Below are 21,771 nucleotides of genomic sequence, written 5' to 3' on the forward strand. Positions count from 1 at the left end.
CCTGCCTAGGCTCACCTCCTCCCCAGCTTTTCCACCCCAGCCTTCATGTGAGACTTCCAGAAGTATCTGAACTTCCCGAGGAGCAGCCGGCAGAGGCTCTGCTCTCCTGGCCTTGGTGGGCTGGCAGCCCCTCCACACACCCACAGGGAGGGCCAGCCAGGAGCCTGGCCCACAGCCAGCCCCACGTGCTCTGTGGCTGGACGGCTGCGAGGGTGTTGGGTGGGCTCAGTTTGCCGAGTGGTGCAATGGGAGGCGCAGAGCCTTGGGAGGAGCTGGGGTCCCGGGCCTGTGCCAGGCGGGGATCCTGCCGTCAGGGCCCCTCCCCGGCAGCCGACGCAGCGTGGGAACGCTCGGGCTCAGGCTGCGAACGTTCCCGAAGATTGACAAGGTCCAGGGCCTGCGCTCTGCCTCCCGGGGGATAGGATTGACGGCTGATCAGTGGGGGGCGGGTAGCCCGGGCAGGGTGTGCTGGGAAGAGCGAGCCCCTGACTTCCACTGCGCCCCTCCCACTCCTCCCAGGCCTGGCCCCTCAGTTTGGATATCGGAGGGAAGGGCTGGGGCCCCCGCACGGCGACCCTGAGACGGTGGCTGCATTATGGCGGGAGGTCAGCTCCAGGCAGCCACCCTGCCAAGGCCGTGGTGAGCACAGCAGGGGAGGAGGGTGCCTGTGAAGGGACCCTGGCTCCCTCCGCCTGCCCAGGTCTTCCGCTGCCCCCCACCCCGCTCTGGGGCACGTGTGGCACATCGTGACTCCCAAACCCCCTCCATTCCTTCCACAGCCCCCCACCACCAGGCCCAGGACCTCCCAGACTCCTGCCCCATAAAAATCCCCATGTTCCTCACGCACCCCATCTTCCAAATGGACTCAGGATAGGGATGGGAAGGTGGTCCCAGAAGAGGGGTTGACCTTGGCCCAGCGCACATCTGAGAGGCAGACACCTTCGGCCAGGTGAGGTTAAGAGCCCTGACCAGCCGCCTTTCCAGTGCGGGCTCCGGTGACTTGGGTTTTCTTGGCCTGAATCTCAGTCTGCTGAAGCTGGATGAGCCCCGGAGACAGTCCCAGCCCGTGTGTCCGGAGACCCCTGACCTCTGAGAAGTAGCGCCGGGGTCTGTAAGGGGGCCTCCAGGGCTCCGCCGGCGGCAGCCGAGCGACTCCACCTACACCTGCCTGGGTTTTCACTCTGTCCGATTGCCCACCTGTGGCAGAGTCCCCAGGATGGTCAGGGCCCTCCAGGGATACATGTCAGGTCAGTGTCGAGGCTGGAGATGTGTCCCCAGCCCAGGCCTCTCCCTCCAGCTTCTCTAGTTGGGAGGGAAAGTGGCAGCTGCCTCCCCTCTGCCTGCCACAGGGCTGTTGGCACAGTAGCAGGGACACTGGTTCTATAAGGTGACTCTGATGTTCCCCAGGCAGCACCTGGACCACAGAGCTGGACCTCAGCTTGGGACGGGTTTTGGGTATTTGAGAAAATCTCTTGCACAGCTAGAGTTGGATCAGGTGGGACCTATATGTCCCCTCACCCACCTAACTTTCAATCCATCTCTCCATCCAGACAGACTTCTATCCTTCATTCCAATCCTCCAGGTACTCAGCCACCCATCCATTGGCTCGTCGATCCATTCATTGCTTATTTATCCATCTATCCATCCATCTTTTGGCCCATCCATTCACAGGTTTATCCATCCATCCATCCATCCATCCATCCATCCATCCATCCATCCATCTAACCATCTATCTGTCCCTCTGTCTTCCCACCCTATTTATAAATGTGGCTCTCATTTATCCAACCACCTATCCATCTATCTGTCCAATTATGCCACTGTCCATCCACCTGTCCATTCATTGACCCAGCCAAATATCCATGAACAGATAATGTCACACAAGGCTGCCATGTTGGTCACAAAGCGCAGAGTGACACCATTTCTTGGATTGTGTGACGATCCCTACTTAGGTGAAAACACTGGGGCATAGGAGGCAGCATATATATTGGAAATAACGACTTACGGTCAGACTGACATGGGCTCAAACCCTAACTCCATCCTCTCTTGAGTTGTGTGGTCTTGGGTCGGTCATTTGCCTCTCTGAGCCTCAGTTTCTTCCTGTGTAAAACAAGAATATGAACATTGAGATTGTTCTGGGAATTAAAGATAAAAGGTGTAACATTTTCCTGCACATAGTAGGTTCTTTTTTTCTTGAAGAGCAAACATTTATTTCTCACAGTTCTGGAGGCTGGGAAGTCCCAGATCCAGCTGCTGGCAGATCCAGTGCCTGGTGAGACCCCTCTTGGCTTTGCAGGCAGCCATCCTCTCGTGTCCTCACACGGTGGAGGACAGAGAGAGGGCTGCACATAGTAGGTCCTTAATAAAAGTTTGTGCCCTGGAGGAACAACCGTTGAGCCCAGGCTGTGCCCAGGGCTCGTTCCTCTAGTCTCAGAGCTCTTTGCCATCCCGTTCAGGTGGCCATCTGTTCATCCAGTGCAGCTGGGTGACTCCAACAGCAGCCTGAGCTTCAGAGCCGTGGGGGGCCATCGGACGCTTGCCACCCAGAGGTGGCCTGGGCCCGGCCTCCCCCGGCCAAGGCTGGCTGCTGCAACCCAAGCAGGCAACCCAAAGGTGCATGGCCTGTGCTCCCAGGACATAGTCTCCCTCTAGTCCCTGCCGACGTGCCCCTACCCAAGCCCAGCTGCCAGGCCCAGGAGGCGTGCACACACAGCGTGGAGCAGGAACCGAGCCAAAGCCCTCTGAGCTCATCTCTGCCCGACCGACCAGGCAGGCCGGTCCCTTCCCCACGGTAGGTAAATACAGGCATCTAGTTACGTGGCAACATGGCCGGTCTGTGGTGGCGGGGGAGGCAGCTTACAGAACGGCAGTGTGGCGCTTGGGCGCTACAGGAGAGGGAGGCCCCCTTCATGATGTGGCTGGTACCCTGGTGCCCACCCCTGGGGGTTACTTGTTTGATCCAGGAGCCGCAGATGGCCCAGGCAGCAGGACGTCCAGATACAAGGCATCTCTGTGCAGCCCTCCTGGAGTCACACACAGGTCTGCAGGCTCACCGCTGCCCAGCCGGCATCGCCACATGCTCTCACGGAATCCTCCCACTGTCCCCACTTTACGGATGGGGCAGCTGACCCCCAGAGAGGAGAGATGCTTGTTCAAGAGAAGTGTTGGTCTGACTCAGCCATGCTCTAGGGCTGAGACCCCTGCTTTGGGCAGCCTGTCCTTAGCTTGGCCAGCCCTGGGGTCCCTGGGGTCTTCCCCAGCTCCTGCCTCAGGAGCTCCGAGGCTGGCAGCCCCCAGGTAAGGCGAGGTAGCCAGGCTATGACAGACCCCATCCTCCCACCGCCTCCTCTCGATCACATGGCTCAGGGTCAGAAATGCACCCACACTTTCCTCCTCCTCTGCCTGAGGAACCCCTGGGTGCCCTGCCCAAGCCCACTCAGGCTGCCCCTCGGGGAAGCCCTCCCCGACCCCCGAGTCTCCAGGGCGAGGCTCCTGGGGGTCTGTGGACCTCAGGCTCTTCTGCCACAGGGGAGAGTGATCCCGGGAATCACCTTGCAGATTAGGCGAGAAAACTATTATAAAGCTCGTTCCGTGTCCCTCACACGCAGAAAGGGCCCAACACATAGAAGTTCTAAAATCATAGCTCAGATGGGCACCGATGCACCTCAGTAACCCAGTCTTTCTCAGGCAGCAGCTGTGTCCGGCTTCTCTTCGGCTCTCCTCCTGATGCAGGTCCAGTCCTGAGGGGAGGGAAAACCGCTGGGGACTAGTGGACGGTTGGATGGATGGAAAATGGGACGAATAAATGGACACAAGATTTAATGGGAGAGAGGAAGAGGGGAGATGGAGAGAAAGTAGAGGTGGGAGGTGGTCCAGCTCCGTTAACCCCACAGGCTCTGGAGTCAGATGAAGCTCACATCCCAGCTGTGTGACGGGTTGGGGACATCACCTCCCTGTGTCTCATTTCTATTATTTGCATCTAGAAAAGGGAACATAACTGTACCCACCCCGGCACGCTGTTGTGAAGATTAAACAAAACGAGCATGCAGGGACCTATCTTCATACGTGACACTCGGAAAATGACACTCAAGTTTCCTTCCTCCCGGACACCCCGGCTCCAGTTCCCAGCGAGGCCCGGTACCTGCCCGGCCATTCCTGCGCCGGGCGTGCCCCGCGTCCTCCCACCCCTGTCAAAATCCCCTGGATCAGCGCCTCTCCCAGGTATGTCCTGGTTATGTAATCACCGCGGAGCAGCTCCACGCCGGCCAGCTCTTCCCTGGCTCCTGTTTGCTCATTGGCTCAGGGAAGAGCTCCATTCAGAAGAAATTGCTATTGTTACTCAGCCTTCCCATGGGAAAGCAGCATAGGGGAGGAGCTCAGTGAACCGGCAGGGGAGGCGGGAGTGGTGGCAGAGGAGGAGGAGAGAGGGAAGCAGGCCCTGGCACAGCCCCGGGCTTTCTTGATACATACACAGGACTTACCATTCACTTGATCTCTTTAAAAACAAAAGCCTCAAAGAATTTTTTGCATGACTTGATTTTCTGATAAACCTGAAAAATGGTTAAGAAAAAGGCAGCCCATTATTCCACCCACTTCCTTCGTCATGACCTTTCACTTCACTTCTTACCATGTTTTGTTGACTTTACATTCGTTCATGAGTGTATGCATGCATCCATCCACATGTCCATCCATTTATCCACACATCCACCAGTTCACCCCTCCATCCACCCATCCACACACCCACCCACCCATCCATCAATCCATGGTCCATCCATCCATCATCCATCTACCCATCCACCCATCCACACACCCACCCAGCCATCCATCGTCCATCTATCCATCGTCCATCCATCCATCATCCATCCACCCATCCACACACCCACCCACCCATCCATCAATCCATGGTCCATCCATCCGTCATCCATCTACCCATCTATCCATCCACACAACCACCCACCCATCCATCATCATCCATCCATTGTCCATCCATCCATCATCCATCCATCCATCCACACACCCACACATCCATCCATCGTCCATCTACATATCCATCCATCCACACAGCCACCCACCCATCCATCAATCCATGGTCCATCCATCCGTCATCCATCTACCCACCCACCCATCCATCATCCATCCATCCATCATCCATCCATCCATCGTCCATCCACCCATCACCCATCTACCCATCCATGAATCCATCCCTTCTTTCACCTACCATGTATTAAGTCAGTAGTGGAAGAAATAGTGGACTAGAGTCTTGTGACCTGGCTTCTAGTCTTAGCACGGCCACAGTGTTGAAGCTGAGTGTTCTGTGCAGACAGCAAGGTATGAGAGTGACACCTACCCAGGTCTGGGTCTCACATCTGCCATCTTCACTCCTGTCTTTGGCTAAACCCTTCCCCTCTTTGAGCGTCAGCTTCCTCATCTGTGAAACAGAGCAGTAATGGTACTTGTCTTATTATTTTGAGGGCACGGTAAGAAAATTTACAGGGAGTTCCTGGAACCACGTGAGCCTTCCAGTAGGAGGTACTCAGGTCCTGTGCTTTGGGTGGGGGGGGCTGCCAAGATGGGACAAGAGCTAGCCCTGGTCTTCAGGGCTTTCTGGGCAGTGGAGCAGAAAAAGACCCAGCCAGCATCAGAGGGGTGGAAACGAAGAAGAATGAAAGGATACAAAACCAGAGAGGCATGGTAAGGAAAGGTCTTGATGGCCGTGGTGATCATGGGTTTTGAGCAGGGTAGAACATGGTTGGATTAGTATTTTGGAAGGACCCTTCTGGCTGCTGTGGATTAGAAATGGGGTCCCACAGGGAGGGAAACCAGTTAGGAGACTGGTAGTTGCCTGGAGTAAAGATCATGAGACTAGAGATCATGGTGGGGGGTGGGGAATGTGACACTAAACTTCACAGATATTTTTACTTCTAAATGTGAAAACTGTGCAGGCACCAGAATCAATGACCTGGGCCTCGGGTGACCTGGGTCACACCAGTTCCCTTGGTCTTTGGCAACACAGCACTCGTATCTTACCTTACCAGCCTGTGTCCCTGGTAGACATTGCTAATCAATTGCAGCTCTCCTTCCCCTAGAGCCTAAAACCATGCCGCCCAATATGGTAGCCACCAGCCATCATTTAAAAATGGTTATTTAAATCTAAATCAAATCAAATGAAATCAAATGAATAATTCTGTTGCTGAAATGCAATAGTCACATTTCAAGGGCTGTACACCTACATGGGAAGAGCAGCTCCCTGTCGGCCGGAGCAGATACACAACATTTCTGTCATCACAGATGTTCTCTTGGACTGTGCTGCCCTCATTGCTGGGAAGGACACAAACCCTCTGCCTTTTTGGGCCAAGAAGGCGTGAATTCTGCCAAACACCAGACTTGCCCGGGGGTCACATCTCACTGCAGGTTCCGTTTCCATCTGAATTTTACATACGGCAAGGTCAGCCTTGAAAGAGCAAGGTCCTTCTGGGCTGACCCTTCTCAAGTTCACTTTCTTGTCTCTAAGGAAAAAAAAAAAGTAAAACCCTTGCCATGCGGCCACACACATACTCAGCGAGTGTTGTTTCTGCCCTCAGCTCGCTTGATTTCTTCAGCCTCCAGAGACCTGGTGCTTCTGTTCTGCATGTATTTTTAGTGCCTCTGGGTGAATGTCGTTGCCGCCAGAGGCTGACATTTCATACTCTGGGAACCCTGACCTGCTGCTTTCCGGTTGTGAGCTAAACCTGCTTTTTCATGCCCCAGAAGGAAAGAACAATGATCATTAATAATCAGCATCTTCTGGAAAATAGGAAATGGAGCCTTCATGATCCGAGGCTGCCCTTAACCCCAGCTGTGCTGCCTGCAGGGGCCACCGCATGGCTGATCTACCAAAGTTTCCGTGGCTGCCAGGGTTACACCCTGAGGCCACCAGCCATGCCAAAGCACGGACAGTGGGCAGTAGGCAGTGGCCTGGCCACATAACTAGGGGGAGGACGAGGCTGGGGCAGAGTCATAAAAACTTGATGGAGAAAAAAGCGTTTCCAACTTGTGTAGAGACCTGTGGCCCACCTCCAGAGACCGGCACAGGGAACACCCTCCCAGGGCAGGGTTGGGTGGAGGCAGGAGTAGGGGAGGATGCCTTGCTCTCGGCGGGCGGGGGTGTCTTTTTGCGCTGGGGAGATTGAGTGATCCAAAATGCCGGAGCCTCTGACCCTGGGCTGGGTCCCGTGCTGGGTCCTGGGGGCCACAGAGGAAGGAGGACCAGGTAAGTGGTGGCAGGATATTGGCATAGGGAAGGAACACCGGCCAGCTGCTGGCTCAGGGATGGGGCAGAGGGGCATAGGGCCTCGCACCTGTCGGCAGGAACGAGGCTACAGGTTCCCCCAGTGCCCCTCCTCCCCAGGTGCACAGGTGGTCCCTCCAGCCCCTGTGGCAGTGGGAACCGAAGCTGGCCTGGCCTTTAGGGAAGAGGGGCGGGACTTGCCGAAATCACCTTTGACAAGGAAAGCAAAGGTCACGGGAACAATTCCTCCCTTTCACGCTGGGCGACCCGGCAGGAGTATGCTGGAGCTGACAGAGGGTGGCAGCCCCTCCCAGGCGGCCCAAGACAAACAGGGTGGCAGGAAGTTCCCACGCTCCCAGGACTGGCGCCCAGGAGCCTCTGCAGTCACCTGCTGGGGGTTGGGGCTGCCAGGAGGGCGGGGCCTCAGCCACCCACAGGTGAGCCTGGAGCCCCACAGCCTGGAGGCGGGGTCAGCTGAGCACATGCGCTGACACCTACTCGGTGACTTGCACTTTGCAAACACCATCTCCCTGAGTCCTTACAAAAATCCTGCTAGGTTAACATTATGGTCTTCAGTTCACAGAATAGGAACCTGAGACCCAGAGAGGTTAAGTGACTTCCTTTGGGTCACACAGCCCCAAAAGGGAAGAGTCAGGATTTGGGCTCAGGCTCCTCTGGTTTTGAAGTCTGTGCCCTTTAGTCATGTATTCACTCAGCAAACCTTTGCTGACCCCCTCCTGTGTGCCAGGCTCTTAGCCAGGGGCCAGGATGGAAATGTAATCAGGGCCATGGTCCCGTGGGCAACCTCGTGTCTCATTTCACAGCAAAAGTCCACATTAGCAGTGACCTAGGGCTCCATCTGCAAAGGGTGAGTGGGTCCCTAAACCGACCTCAGTGGAATATGCTAGGTGATAGGACAGCACACCCAGCTGTGGGGAGAAGGCCCTGGAGGAACACAATAGCCTCAACTCCTAGATTTTTGTTTCAGTGCTACTTCTGCTGATCTCTGGGCTGGGATGGGTGGCCTGGGGTGGGTGTCCCCCTACCCTTGAAATCGGGGTGACCGAGAGCTAGCTCCTCTAACCCCATGAGCACCTGCTTCCAAAGGAGTAGACGAACTGACCAGGGAGCCCAGGCCATGGCTACACGTGGGTCACCTCTCCCAAGCCACTCAGAGATGCTCCCGGGCTGGAGCTCTTGGAGGGCAGGGCTGCCCCTTTGCTTGAGGGACATTGACCCAGGGCTGGCCGTGGGCAGGCTCGGGGGTCCCAGAGGTGCAGACCGCCCCACCACCACCTCAGCACCCAGCACAGACCTGGCATGGAGTAGGTGCACAGGAAGAGCCAGCTGAATGATTGTGGCTACTGCTGGGTCACCAGCTGTCGCTGCTGCCCCTGTGGACAAAGGCTTCCAAGGGTCCCTGGGGCTTTGAGGGTCTTCAGGTCTCGGAGGACCCCACACAGCTGCCTCACGGGGACCACACTGCTGCCGGTACCCCCAAACAGAGCACCATCTTGCCGGTTCATCATGCCACCTCAGAGCCCATGTTTATGACGAGGTTAAGTTAGGTCAAAGGGCACCTCTCAGGCTGGAGTTTGGGACAGCAGCAGCTCCTGGAGCCCAGATGAGGGTGGGAGCTGAGAGCCTGGGATGGAGGGTGAAGCGAGGCTCTCCCCATCGTGGGCCCCCAGCCAGGAATCCAGTGGGACCGTATGGCCCCTCTCACCTCTCAGATTCCAGGCTCGCAAGGTCAGGAACCACTGATGCTGTGGCCAAAGGGCACGTGCTCAAGAATGACCCGTCCTCTGAGGGCCGGCTTTCCCTTCCCCGCAGGAATGGGGAGTCAGGCCTGGAGTCAGGGGACAGCCCTGCCCACTCACTTGTTCCACTGCCCATCCACTTATCCACCGTTCTAACGAACACTTACCAACGTCCGTCCAAAGGTACGCAGCTATCCCATCAGGTTACCCACCCGCCAACCAGCCGTTCACACAGGCGTCCATCCTGTCATCTGACCACCGGTCCACCTATTGACTCACCAGCATCCTCCACTGACGGTCCATCTACTCACTTAGCCTTCACCTGCCCATTGAGTTGTCCCTCTGTCCACGTTTTGATGTACCTGCACATCCGTCCACTCCCTCAAACCCCTAGTGCCAGGCCTGAGGCCATCAGTGGGCACAAAGCAGGGTTGGCTGGCATTAATTCCGGGTGATGTAGCCAACACCAAGTTGGTTCAAAGCAAACACTTTGTCACTGGCTTTGCGGCTTTCCCTCCAGCCACACCTGCCCTTCCTCTCCTGGGAAGAAGTCAAAAGGCATGGAGGGTGGGGAAGCGAGGGCTTTGGGTCTCTGCCATTTATTAGCTGCGTGACCTTGGACTTGGTAACTTTTCCATGTTGTATGATGTGAAGATTCACTCCAGCACGTCTTTGCTGAGCCACTGTAACAGTGAAATGCCCACCGTAAGTAATCTGCGTTATTGCCGTAATTAACTATCACTGACAGAGGCTGCACTGTCCAATTTCATCTGATGGTACTAGAAAGAACGGTTGCTGGGATTCCCGAATGCCAGGTTAGTGAAAAAACATCTCTTTCTGCAGCTTTTCCTTCACCCAAGCCTTCCTTTTTGTAGCTGGCCGGGTCTCGTTTCCAATTGCACATTTCTTTTTTATTTAAGCAGCACTGATAACACCTTTTTGATAAAAGGAAAACAAAACTTCCAGCGGAGATAAAGGAATGTCCGTGTTCTTTGTCAGCGGTCCTGGGAAGGAGCGTTCCACAGCCCATGTTATTTTCCCACTGGAATGTGACAAAGGAGGTGTGAAATATTTGTCCAGATCATTTCTCATCAATGGGACATTCCAATAACCACGAGCAGTGTTGGCCTTTTTTTCTCCTAAGCACAGCCCAGAGGGAGCCACTAGTCTGGCTAATCTGGATTTGCGGGCATAAGTCCTGGCTCACTGGCTGAACTGGGGGGACGGGGACACTCGTGTTCCACCGGGGCGGTGTGTTTGTCTGAGTCAGCTGCTGGCCTGCTGCTGGGTCTGGGCTGTGTCAGAGGCTGAACCTGAAGCTCTGGTACGTGCCAGACCCCTGGGCCCATGCAGCTTTATTCTCTCTCTTGCCTGGGAGAAATGATTCAGTATTCTATTTTAGAGGAGGAGACTGAGGGTCAGAGTGCATATGGGAGACTTACTCAAGGTCACACACATTTCAGATCTGATACCAACATCTAGCTCTGGCTGCCACGGCCAGAGGTGCTGCCATTCACCTGGTCATCCTCTCCCCAAGGGCCTTCCGAGGAGGCTTGTGTTTGAGAAGGGTGCCTCCTGGGCCCAACCGTCCATCATGTTTCCCCAAAAGTGATGACGGCCTGGTGTGAGCTTTTCCCCTCACCTGAGACAGAGGCCCACAGCTGCCTCTATGGTACAGGTCTTGTCTCCAATCAGTATGGTACCCCCACCTGGCACGCCCCCCTCCTCCAATCCCAGCTGTCTCTGAAACTCCTCTGACACCAGATACCACTGTACCACTGACCACTGGTCTTATAGCAGAATGCAGGAGCCCGGTGGGAGAGTCCGACAGGCCTGGGGTGGCAGCCAGTTCAAGACAGCCTCCGACGATCCTTGCCTGTTGGTATTCAACCCCTGTGTAGTTCCCTCCCACCTTGAATAGGCTCACCTGGTAGCCAGCGGAATGCTGTGGGATGCTGGAGCGTGACTCCCAAGGCCACGTCATAGAAGGCGTTGTGGCTTCTACCTCGTTCTCTTCAACTGCTCACTCTGGGGTAAGACGTCCGCCACGTTGCGAGGACACACAAGCATCCCTGTAGAGAGGCCCGTGTGGCAGGGTCCTGAGGCGTCCTGCCAACAGCCGGGTGAAGGAGCTGTCTCGGAGGTGAGTCCTCCAGCCTCGGTCAAGCCTTCAGATAACTGCAGCCCCGGCTGCCATCTTGACTGTAGTCTCCTAAGAGATTCTGGTCCAGAGCCACCCAGTCTAGCGGCTCCCAGATCCTTGACCCACAGAAACAGTGGGAGGTAAGACATATTTGTGGTTTCCAGCCACTACGTTTTGGGGTAATTTGTTACACAGCAAGAGATAATTAATACCTGAACTTTGAATGGTGTGCTTCTCCTTATGAGTTAAGTCACCTGGGTCAGGTGACTCCGCTTGGAGCCCTGGTTTCGTCCTTTACAAGACAGGCTGATCATAACTCCCTAGAGAACTGTGCTGAGAGCCAGATGGGATGCAGCCTGCACTGTGCCTGGCATCCCAGGGGCCACCGGGCTGCTATTATCATTGCTGCAGCCACCTGTGCCTGTGTGGGGTTCTGACCTCCCTGCTTGGGGTGTCAGTACCTGTGACCAGGGCCACCTTCTTACATCCCTCTTATGCCCCCCCCCCCCACTCACCTGGACCAGTGCCTGGACCAGGGCTGAAGTGGGCTCTCAGGCACTGCTGCAGAACTAATGAATGAAGAGGGATTTTTTTTTAATGAAAATATTTTGTGACAAAATGCTAGGAACGTGAAATTTACCCTCTCAATCATTTTTACGTGTCCAGTTCTGTAGTATTTAAGTACATTCACATTGTTGTGCAACCAACCTACAGAATTTTTTCCTCTTTTTAAACGGACCCCGTTCAACAGCAACTCCCCATCGCCCTCCCACCGTCCCTGGCATCCCCATCCTACTCTCTGTCTCTGTGACTTTGACTCCTAGAGGGGCCTCCCGTACGTGGACTCATGTAGCACGTGTCCTGGCTTGTCTCACAGCATATGGCGCCCTCCAGGCCCCCACCCCCCCCAACGTTGGAAAATGTGTCAGAATGTGTCCTTCCTCTCTGAGGCTGAGTAATATTCCACAGTGAATGGTTTCTTGTTTTGTGTCCCTTCTGCTCCCATCACCACCATGAGATTGTTGGGGTCAGGCATGAAGTTTTACTTATCTGCTTGTTCCCAGCACGTATCTTGGAACTTGGCCCTGAATCAGCCTTACTCAAGATGCATTTATGGAAGAAATGACTAAGGTCCGAATGCCTGGGTTTGTGTCCTGGTTCAGCCACTGGTTGGCTGGGTGGCCTCAGCAGGTGGCTTGCCCTCTCTGAACCTCCGTTTCCTCGTCTATGGAATGGGGATGGTGACTCACAGGGCAGCTGTTGGGGTCAGATGTGATGACTGGGGTGTGAGGGGGGTGTAGATGCTTCCTGATTCGACTCCTAAGGTCAGAAACGGTGACACTGCCCTGCCTGACCCCAGCCTGACCCAACTGCCACTCAGCAGGGGGCCGGGCGTGGTGGCCTCTCTGTCGTTTCAGCATGGCAGCACAGGACACTTTAATTACCGCCTGTCTTCTGAGATAAAGCCGGTGGGTCCCACATTCCATACCCGGTCATTTCATCGATAAGACCCTAGGGCCAAGCTGAGACGTCTTATGCCCAGGAATGCCGGTGAAAACGATAGCAGGGGAAGAATTAGACCCAAATTTGCTTCACACAAGGTGCAATTTTAGATACATGCTGATAACTTCTCTGGGGGCTAAAGGCTCCGGAATTCCAACTGACCCTGGACGAGAGGGCAAAGGAATCAGGAAAGTTGGCTTTGCGTAGGTGAGAACGTGAGCTGTGGGGTCGGACGGCCTGGATTAAACCTCAGGTCAGCCACTGGCTTCTTAGGTGACCTTGGGGATCTCGCTGAACTGCTTTGTTCCTCAGTTTCTCCATCTGGAAAATGGGGATATTAATCGTTCCCATCATTTTCTGGCTGTGGACCAAACACAGTGAGGCTGGGGGTGTGCCTGACACGTGTTGAGAGACCCTGGCTGTGTCCCTCCTGGGCCTTGGTGCCTCTGCCTGTAAAATGGGGAGGTCTTCCCCCTCGCCCCGTAAGAATGGTTTGTTGATCCCTTTTCTCCCGCCCCCACTGCTTAGATTTGGTAAACTGGCCAAGTCATCTTTCCAGAATCAGGGAGTGTTTCCAATGTGCTTCTTCCATACTGGGGTCAGCCCATGCCCCTGAGCTCTGTGTATCCGAGCCTCTGCCAGCATCCCCACTAGGGTTGCTTGTGGCGCTGCACACCTGGCGTGTCCCCCAGGGGCTCTGGGTTTCAGCTCCCTGCCCCCCGTTCCTGTCCTTGCTTTTCCCGCTCAGCAAGTGCACCCCTCTCTACCTGGGGGCTCAAGGCCAGAGCCTCTTCGTCAGTGCTTCCAGCCCACATGGCCCACACCCAGCCCCTCACCTAAGCCCTTCCCTCCTTCACCCCTGCTGGAGGAGACCCACAGAGAAGACCCTCAGTGGACCACAAGAAGAGGACAGAATGGATTCAAGGTTTGGGTTTCTATGTTATGGCAGCCCAGCCTCGCGAGTCCAGACGAATTCAAGGTCCCACCTTAGCCAGAACTGGCCCTGGGGAGATGGCGCCCTGCGCTGGGTGGGCTCAACACCTCTCCTGGGCTCCCTGACCTTGGACTTCTCCATCACCTCCCACCTGGCTGGAGCCGCCAGCTCGCGGGACCCCCTCCTGGCCTGACACCCTGAGGCAGGTGCATGCCACCCTGCCCACGTCTCTGTCCCCAGGCCCAGTTCAGAGTCATCCTCTCTGGGGCTCCGGCTCTGCCAGCTGAGCCTGTTGGGAGACCGGCCTTGGCAGGGACCCAGCTATCCCCCGCGTGTGCATTCTTCCTTCCCGAGGAATGTCCTGGACCCAGGTTCCCACAGAGGTGCCCGAACCAGGGGAGTGACTCTGAGCCCTGGCTGTTGTTTTGCTGCAGAGAAAGCCATTCTTTTGAACTCTGCTAAGTGAGCCCACGAACGGGGCATAACTGAGACGCAGGAATTCCTGGGTCAATGGGCATTCACTCGGGCAGGGCCGCCCTTCCCCTGCGGGTCAGCAGAAACGTCAAGTGAAACCCGTTCTAATTAAAGGGAACGTTAAGCAGGGGCCTTTAGAACACGGCCATTTCCTAAAATTTTCGCTTGATACCAATTAATTTCCCAGAGGAAGGAGCAGGGGTATGGTGGGGGGGAGGCAGAGACCCCTTGGAAAGTGCGGTTTTCCCACCTCAGTCACTCATTCTGCATTTATCTAGAACTTCATCTCAAGAGTAATTTAAAGACTCCAGGAAAACTTCTCCAGGCCCTAATTCATCAACTGTTTAATGGGAGTGCTGTCCCTAGGCCGCCAACACTTCCTGGGGGGAGAAATGACCATCAGGGCGCTAGGACAAGGGAGTTGAGACATTGATGCGGCCAGGAGACAGAGCTGGGGAGGCCAGGGCTGGTCTGAAGACATCTTGGACCCACAGGTGTTCCTTCACTCAACAGGCATTAATTGAGCAGCTTCTGTGTACCAAAAACTGTCCTAGACACTGGGACAGAGCCACAGATGGGCCTGACTGGTGCCGTCTGCCACGTGGCTTACACTGCACTCTGCTTCAGATCATTTGTGACGCACGTGGGCTTGCTCTGCCTATGTTCCTACGTGCATGTGTGTGTGTGTGTGTGTGTGTGTGTGTGTGTGTGTGTGTGCATGTGTGTGTGAGAGAGAGACAGAGACAGAGAGACAGAGGAAGCTGTCTCATTCTCCCTTTGTACTGGTTTCTACAATCTTCCAACTGTCTTGGCCAAAAGTGGTCAGAGTGTGGAGAGGAGAGTCAGAACCTAGTGGGCTCATGACGAAGCTGGGTGTCCATCTCACTGAGAACAGTGGCTCAGACCCCAGACATCCCCAAGGATCAGTTGCCTAACTGGACTGAGAATTCTACCATTGATTAGTTTTGTCTGCCATGAGTGCAGAAACAGAGAGTGACAGCACGTGTGCTCTGCAGGTGCTGACCCTGCTCTAAAATCTAAACTGAAGTAGCATTTGAGGAAAAATCATAAAAGCTCTTGGACAAAGCCACAGAACTTTATCTCAGGGACCTGGAGTACCTTGTGACATGGTCTAAGGTTAAACTCCCGCATTGGTCCCGTCCATTGCCCAGGGTCACCTGATGGCCTCAGACACCAATGAGGGTTAAACCTCTACCCGATGCGCCCACAGTCACCGGCTTTATGGCCGCTGCTCTCACCCTCTGGGGCCTTCCTTGTGCCCTATTTGGCTGCTGGCTTGCCATCTGCAAAGCTTCCTGGGAAAGTAGTACATTTGGTTAATTAATCATCTGAGTCAGTCTTGGAAGGAATAGAAGCAAAGGAATTCCTTTCGAGAAGTGAGGCCCAGGGTTGCTTCCCGGAGGAGATGGCCCACCTCACGCCCGGCAGCTTGCAGTTTCCTGACAAGTCACGTCCATTCCGGCCTCTGTACCTTTGCTCAGGCAGTTCCCTCTGTCTGAGATGCTTTTCCTCACCTGGTCTGCCTGGAAAGCACTTCTCAGCTCCATGGGGCTCAGAGAAAGCCTCCTGCCCTCCTTGGCCCACCCTCCCTGAGCTCTGCAGCCTTCCCAGCAGACCTGGGCTTCGCACGGATCACACCACGTGGTAAACAACATGTGTGCTGGGTCTCTGTTCACTGCTCGATTCCAGGGGCCCAGGACACAGTCCAGCCTGGGGTGTGCCACATGGCAGGTGCCCTCCGAGAGTCACAGTGCGGTCACGTCTCCTCCTGGTGCCTTGTGTCGGCCATTATTTCTGAGTCTGTCTCTCCCAGAGCTCACAGAACCAGTGACTTGGTTCATTTTGGTCCTAATGGTGTCAGCGAAGGGCCCGTGTCCAATTCGTCCTGAGTCTGTGGACACAGGAGAAAGGCCCTTGCAGGTCTTTAAGATTTACTTTTTATTATTGTTTGATAAATACTTTCTTAAACTCCTCCGAAAGGTTCTTGAGGGTGTGAGTATGTGGACTTTTCCACTGGACAGGCAGGGTCCCTGTCTGCCCCAGGAGCTGGGGCGGGGGGCACAAGCCGGCCAGTTTTTTTCCCCTTGAGGGTGAGATTCCCACTTGGGGTTCTGACCAGCGAGGCCGAGATGCTAAAGCCTGTTTTACTGCTACAGGACTTCGCTGGGACACCTCTTCCATCTGCGTGAAAATCATAATACAGTTGTTGTTAATATTAGCATAGTATTACCACCCGTGAGTTCTTAAATACATACTGTGTTCCAGACACGGAGCTAAGCACTTTTCAGTGCATTCTCTTATTTCATCCTGCCGCAACTTGCTGGCATCGATCTGAGAAGTGGGAGGCCCAGAGAGGCGGGGCAAGGTGGAGGTTTGGACCAAGGTCTCCCTCCCTCTCTCTCTTCACAGCCTAGGCCACCTGAATGTCTGTCTGTATCAGCTATCTACGCTGTGTAACAAACCACTGCAAATTTGGGAGCTTCAAACAACACTCATGTACTAGCTCACAGCTCTGCAGGTCAGAAGTCAGGCACAGCTTAGCTGGGTCCTCCACTTGGGGTCTTGTGTGGCTGCAATCCAGGTGCTGGGCAGGCTGCATTCCTTCTGGAGGCTCCAGGAAGATTCCACTGCCACATCGTTCAGGTTGTTGGCCAGATTCCATTCCTCAAAGCTGTAGGACTGATGTCCCCCTTTCCTTGCTGGAGAAAACCCTCTGCTTCTAAAGGCTCCCGTGATTAGATCAGGCCCCCCTGGCTGAGTGATGTCCCTTTTGTACAGTGAACAAGTTGTGCCACGTGACGCAAGCTATTATGGGGGTGGAATCCATCATATTCACAGCAGCAGGGAGTACATGGGGCGTGTACAGGGTAGGAGGGATCATGGGGGCCATCCTAGAATTCAGCCTGCCACGACGTAACAACGCACTCAGTGACATCAGCATCACCTTGGTCCTAGGTGCTGCCTTCCCATGGGGGCAGCAGGTGCAGGGCTGCGCTGGGTGTGCTGCCTTTGGCTCTAGGCGGCCCCAGGCTGGAATTACCGCTCCCTCTCTAATGGTTGAGAGCCTCAAGGAGGCACCTTAATTGTTCCAGGCCTCAGTTTGCTCATCTGTAAAATGGAATGACAGCCGCTGGTGGGGCAGCTGGACAGCTGAATGAGTCAAGCAGACAAGGGTTTTGGTTTTGTGCGATGAATGAGGCGGCTGTGTCGTGGTTTTTAAACAGTCCAGCCTTCCGTTTCATTTCGAGCAGGATGTGATTGATGATAAAGCACGTTTTCAGGCTCAAACACATCCAAGTACACTTTAGGCATCTTTCAAAATCCAAGTGTGGCCAGAGAAGGGCCTGGTTGCCAGATGGGGTCCCTGAGAGGCGTGCCATGTGCTGACCAGTGCCGGCCCCGGCTGGTGGTTGCAGCCTGGCCCTGCCACTGTCCAGTTGCTACAGAGCCATATCCCCTCAGAGCAGGAACCTTGGGTGGGTAGTGACGGCAGGTGGAACATTCGTGTTCCCACGGTAGTGGAGTGGTGGTCCCTCATTTGCAGTGCCCTGAGGGGCACCCACAACCCTGTGTCCCACCTTTCGGGGACCTCAGCTTCCTCCTCGTGTCTTATTGGGGAAGTTTGGCCAGAATGGTATTGATGGGGACAGTGTTGTCCTTTGGGGGCAGACAAGGAGTATCATATGAGGGGCCACAAGGACAGGCTCTTTCGTAACAGAGGTAGGGTAGGTAATGGTTAGTGAGCAGATTCTGGTGCAACCTCCTGGGTGAGCTTCTCAACTCTACTACTAACTGTTATGTGACTGAACCTCCCTGAGGTCAGCCTAATTTTCCTCCTCTGTAAGATGGAGACAGTGGGGGACCGAGCTCAAAATGTTGTCATGAGGATGAAATGAAATAGTGTGGGAATGCAGTTGGCGTGTAATGAATGCTCCATAAAAGTTAGCCTCACCATTTTCATCTTCATCCCATCCTCATCACCATCGTCATTATTACCATTATCACTGTCATCATCATTGTCTTTACCATCACCATCACCACCACCATCACCATCACCATCACCACCACCATCACCATCACCATCACTATCACCACCACCATCACCATCACCATCAGCACCACCACCACCGTCACCATCACTATCACCACCACCATCACCACCATCATCACCATCACCATCACCATCACCACCACCATCACCATCACTATCACCACCACCATCACCACCACCATCACCACCATCATTACCATCATCACCATATCACCATCTATATCACAACCATCATCATCACCATCATAATCACTATCATCATCACTATCACCACCACCATCACCATCATCATCACCACCATCATCATCATCACCATCACCACCACCATCACCATCACTATCACCACCATCATCATCACCATCACCACATTCATTACCACCATCACCATCTATATCACAACCATCATCATCACCATCATAATCACTATCACCATCACTATCACCACCACCATCACCATCATAATCACCACCATCATCATCATCACCACAACCACCATCACCACAATTATCATCACCATCATCATCATCATCACCATCACTATCATCACCATCATCATCATCATCACCATCACCATCACCATCTCATCATTGGTTAAACAGGTGGGTTTGCACCCTGAGTATTGCAGGCAGAAGGAGAGAATCCAGCCGAGACAGGTCACAATTCTATGGTACTCCCCACCTCCCAGCGGGGCTCAGATGGGCTGTGGTTGGGGAGTGGTGGTCACAGAAGCAGACGTTGGCCCAAAGGAATGAACTTCGTTGTCCAAAACTAGCCTCCGGTGGGACTGAGTCTGGGTCAGCATTGGGTGCTGGAAGTATCTAGGATTGCTGGGCTGCTGATAGCAAACTATAGTGGGGTGAGGCATCTCCTGGCACCCACCTCCTTCCATCTGCTCCTCAGAAGGGACTCATTGTGGAGAGGGGCTGCCTGGCAGGACCCCAGAGGTCTCACGCCACCTCCGCCTCTCCCTTGCTGGATGGTCTCAGACAGGCCCCTTTGGTCTCAGTTTCCTCTTCTCTAAGAGAGGGACACATTGGGACACCACTGGGGGCCTGCCCTGAGTAGCCCATAGATGGTGCTGATGGGCGTGAAAGCCACCCGGGGGCAGGTGGCAGGGGGGCAATGGGTGTGGACGAGCTGCAGGGGCCCCTGGAATTCCCGAACTGAGGTGCTGGCTACTGTCAGAAGCTCTTCCCTTCCATTCAGTGGCGGCGCAGACCCTGCTGGGACGTCTCAGCAGCTGTCCACAGGCATCTGCAGCTCAGTGTAAACCAAATGAGGGGTAACGAAGTCCCTCCTGCGTTACCCCAGCCTCCACATCTCACCAAATGGTGACTCTGTCCTCCCAGGAGTTGTCTGGACACCCCCTCACCTTGACTCTGTCCCTGAGCCCTGTCAGAGTCACCTTCTGTCCCACCACCATCTCCCACTAGGGACCTGTGTGACCATGGTCACCTCCTCTCCTGCCCTTTCCAACCCCCTTCCATGCAGCGTCCAAGAAGAAGCTTCTAAAGTGGAAGAGAAGGCCCTGTTCCTGTCACGTGCAGGGTCCCGGCCACGGGATAAAGTGCAAGGCCCTGACAAGGCCTGAGAGGCCCCGTGAGCTCTGGGGCCGGCTGGTGGCTGGTGGCGGCAGCTCTGTCTCAGGTGGAGGGCCGGCTTGCCACCAGGGTCCGGGCACACGGAACTGACCCTGAGCAGGGCCGGGGCTGTCTCCTCTCTGGGCCTTGGGCCTCCTCTGGGCCTCCTCTCTGGGCCTCCTCTCTGCACTCACTCTCCCCCCTCTTCCCACCCATCTGTCTCATGGGGGGCGCCGTGTGGGGTTATGAGTTACTGCGTGTCCGCTTATGGGACGCCTTGTGTATGGGAAATCCTCAAGAATGTTCTGTATCTGTACACCTGTTGTTACGAATATTATTGATATTGCCCAGGAAGGGATGAGGAAGTGAATGAATAAATGGAAAGTGAACGAATGGAGGAAGGAAGGAAGGAAGGGTACTCGGCTACATCACCCCCTGGTTCCCTGGGGCCTCCAGGATCACTGAAGGAGTTGGCCGTGTAGATCTCCCACAGGGGGGACCCAGACAAGCCAGGGAGGCCTGACTCACCCGGGGCAGGTCTTGGGTTGGGTGTCGCTCCACCCTGACCTTAACCCAGGGGAAGGAATCCGTGGGGGGAAGAAAGCCCCGCCCACCCAGGCTGCTCCGCCCACCTCACTTCCGAGGTCTTGGTTCTGTTCTCTTTCTGTTCCTGTCCGGGTCCCATCTACCGGCCCATTCTCTTAGAAAGGAGGAAGGTAAGTCTGGAAGGAGGCAGGTGACTTGGTGCTCCAGGGCTGCGGCTGGGCTAGAAGCCAGGTGCCCGGGGCTCCCTCCCACCTGATACTGTGACTGTCCCCCACCCTCTGCCTCTCCTGTGCCAGGAAACAGAGGGAGGGAACTTCTGGTGTCATCACTTCTGGATCGGGCACGTCCACCTGCTGTATCTCCCCCCCCCAACCCCCATATCCAGGGTCCCAGCTTTCATACCTCTGGGGCCGGGGAGCTCACCACCTTAGAGACAGCCTGTTCAGCTGCTGGGCAGCTTGTATCAGGGAGTTCCACCAGCTTTGGAGCCATAAGCTACTTTTTCTGGATGTTTCTCCTCGTTGCCAGCGGCCTTGCCTTCCGGGGGGTGGGGGGAGGGTGGGGCAGGGGGCCAGCTCAGCTCAGGCCCCACCCCCGTGGAGATCTGGGAGATCACGGTGGGTGTTTCCCAGACAGAGTGAACGGGGAGCCTCCCTCGGGCTCATACCTTTTGGTGGTGCAGTTGTTGGGTCCGTCTGCTGGCCTGGGACCCCCTGGAGGACAGACAACTGCCCGCTATCAGGTGGGCCTTCAGGCGAGCGGGAGAGGCTGAGTTTTATTCAGAGAGAGGCGGCCGGGCCTTGGTGGGTGTGAGTGGGGGGGGCAGCGTGTTTGATACATTCTAGGCAAGCCCTTTGGCTGTTGTGAAGAGCTGGCTGGAGGGGGCAGAGGGCAGCAGGGGCCCACTGTGAGGCTGGGGCGGTCATCCCCGCAGAGCCGGGGACGCTCAGACAGGCAGGTGGGGCTGCAGGTAGAGACGGAGGGGTATTTTGGAAGTGAACCCAACAGATCTTGTGGGAAGGGCCGGGGCCACTGCTGAGCTGCCCAGGTCCTCCTCTGCTGGGCACGCCTCCCACCCAAGGCAGTGGTGGGGCTAGGCTGCTACGCGGCGCGAGGCCTCCAGCTCCCACCAAGATAGACCAGCGGCTTCTGTCTGGTCACTGCCTTGTGCGTGAAGACGGCAGGATGCTTCTCAAGGCCCCAGAGCCAGGGCCGAGACCTCAGTGTCCTTGCAACTTTGGGCTGGTAAGGCTGCTCACCCACTGTCTCCAAGGACAGTGGGAGGGACTCCTGGGCTGGGACCGCCCCGTGGGTTTGGGCAGGTCTCTCCACCTCTCAGGTCCCGGGCTGGCGAGTGCAGATGTGAAGGAACCCAGACGCCGAGGGACCCAGGCCCGGACCGTCCGCTGGCCCTCGGCTTGACGGAGGCAGTGGGAGCGCCCAGCCCGAGGAGGTGACACATTGGTGGCAGGTCTCCTGCAGGGCGGCAGCCCCG

The 21,771-nt window shown here is 55.5% G+C and overlaps 1 long non-coding RNA gene across 2 annotated transcripts; it reads right to left on the reverse strand.

Moving 5' to 3' along the window:
* Positions 1-750: 750 nt before the first annotated feature.
* On the reverse strand, positions 751-18,135 carry LOC113611341 (uncharacterized). Of its 2 annotated transcripts, XR_003429409.1 has the most exons (4): positions 7,475-18,135; positions 5,216-7,218; positions 4,479-4,547; positions 751-3,737 (listed from the first exon to the last, which is right to left on the reverse strand). It is a non-coding gene; the product is annotated as an uncharacterized LOC113611341 (long non-coding RNA). The 2 variants fall into 2 exon arrangements; XR_003429408.1 differs by having other exon boundaries at positions 751-4,547.
* Positions 18,136-21,771: the final 3,636 nt, after the last annotated feature.

Source organism: Aethalodelphis obliquidens, unplaced genomic scaffold, assembly GCF_003676395.1.
Source record: "Aethalodelphis obliquidens isolate GAN/ISIS:26980383/991018 unplaced genomic scaffold, ASM367639v1 scaffold69, whole genome shotgun sequence".
Taxonomy (NCBI): domain Eukaryota; kingdom Metazoa; phylum Chordata; class Mammalia; order Artiodactyla; family Delphinidae; genus Aethalodelphis; species Aethalodelphis obliquidens.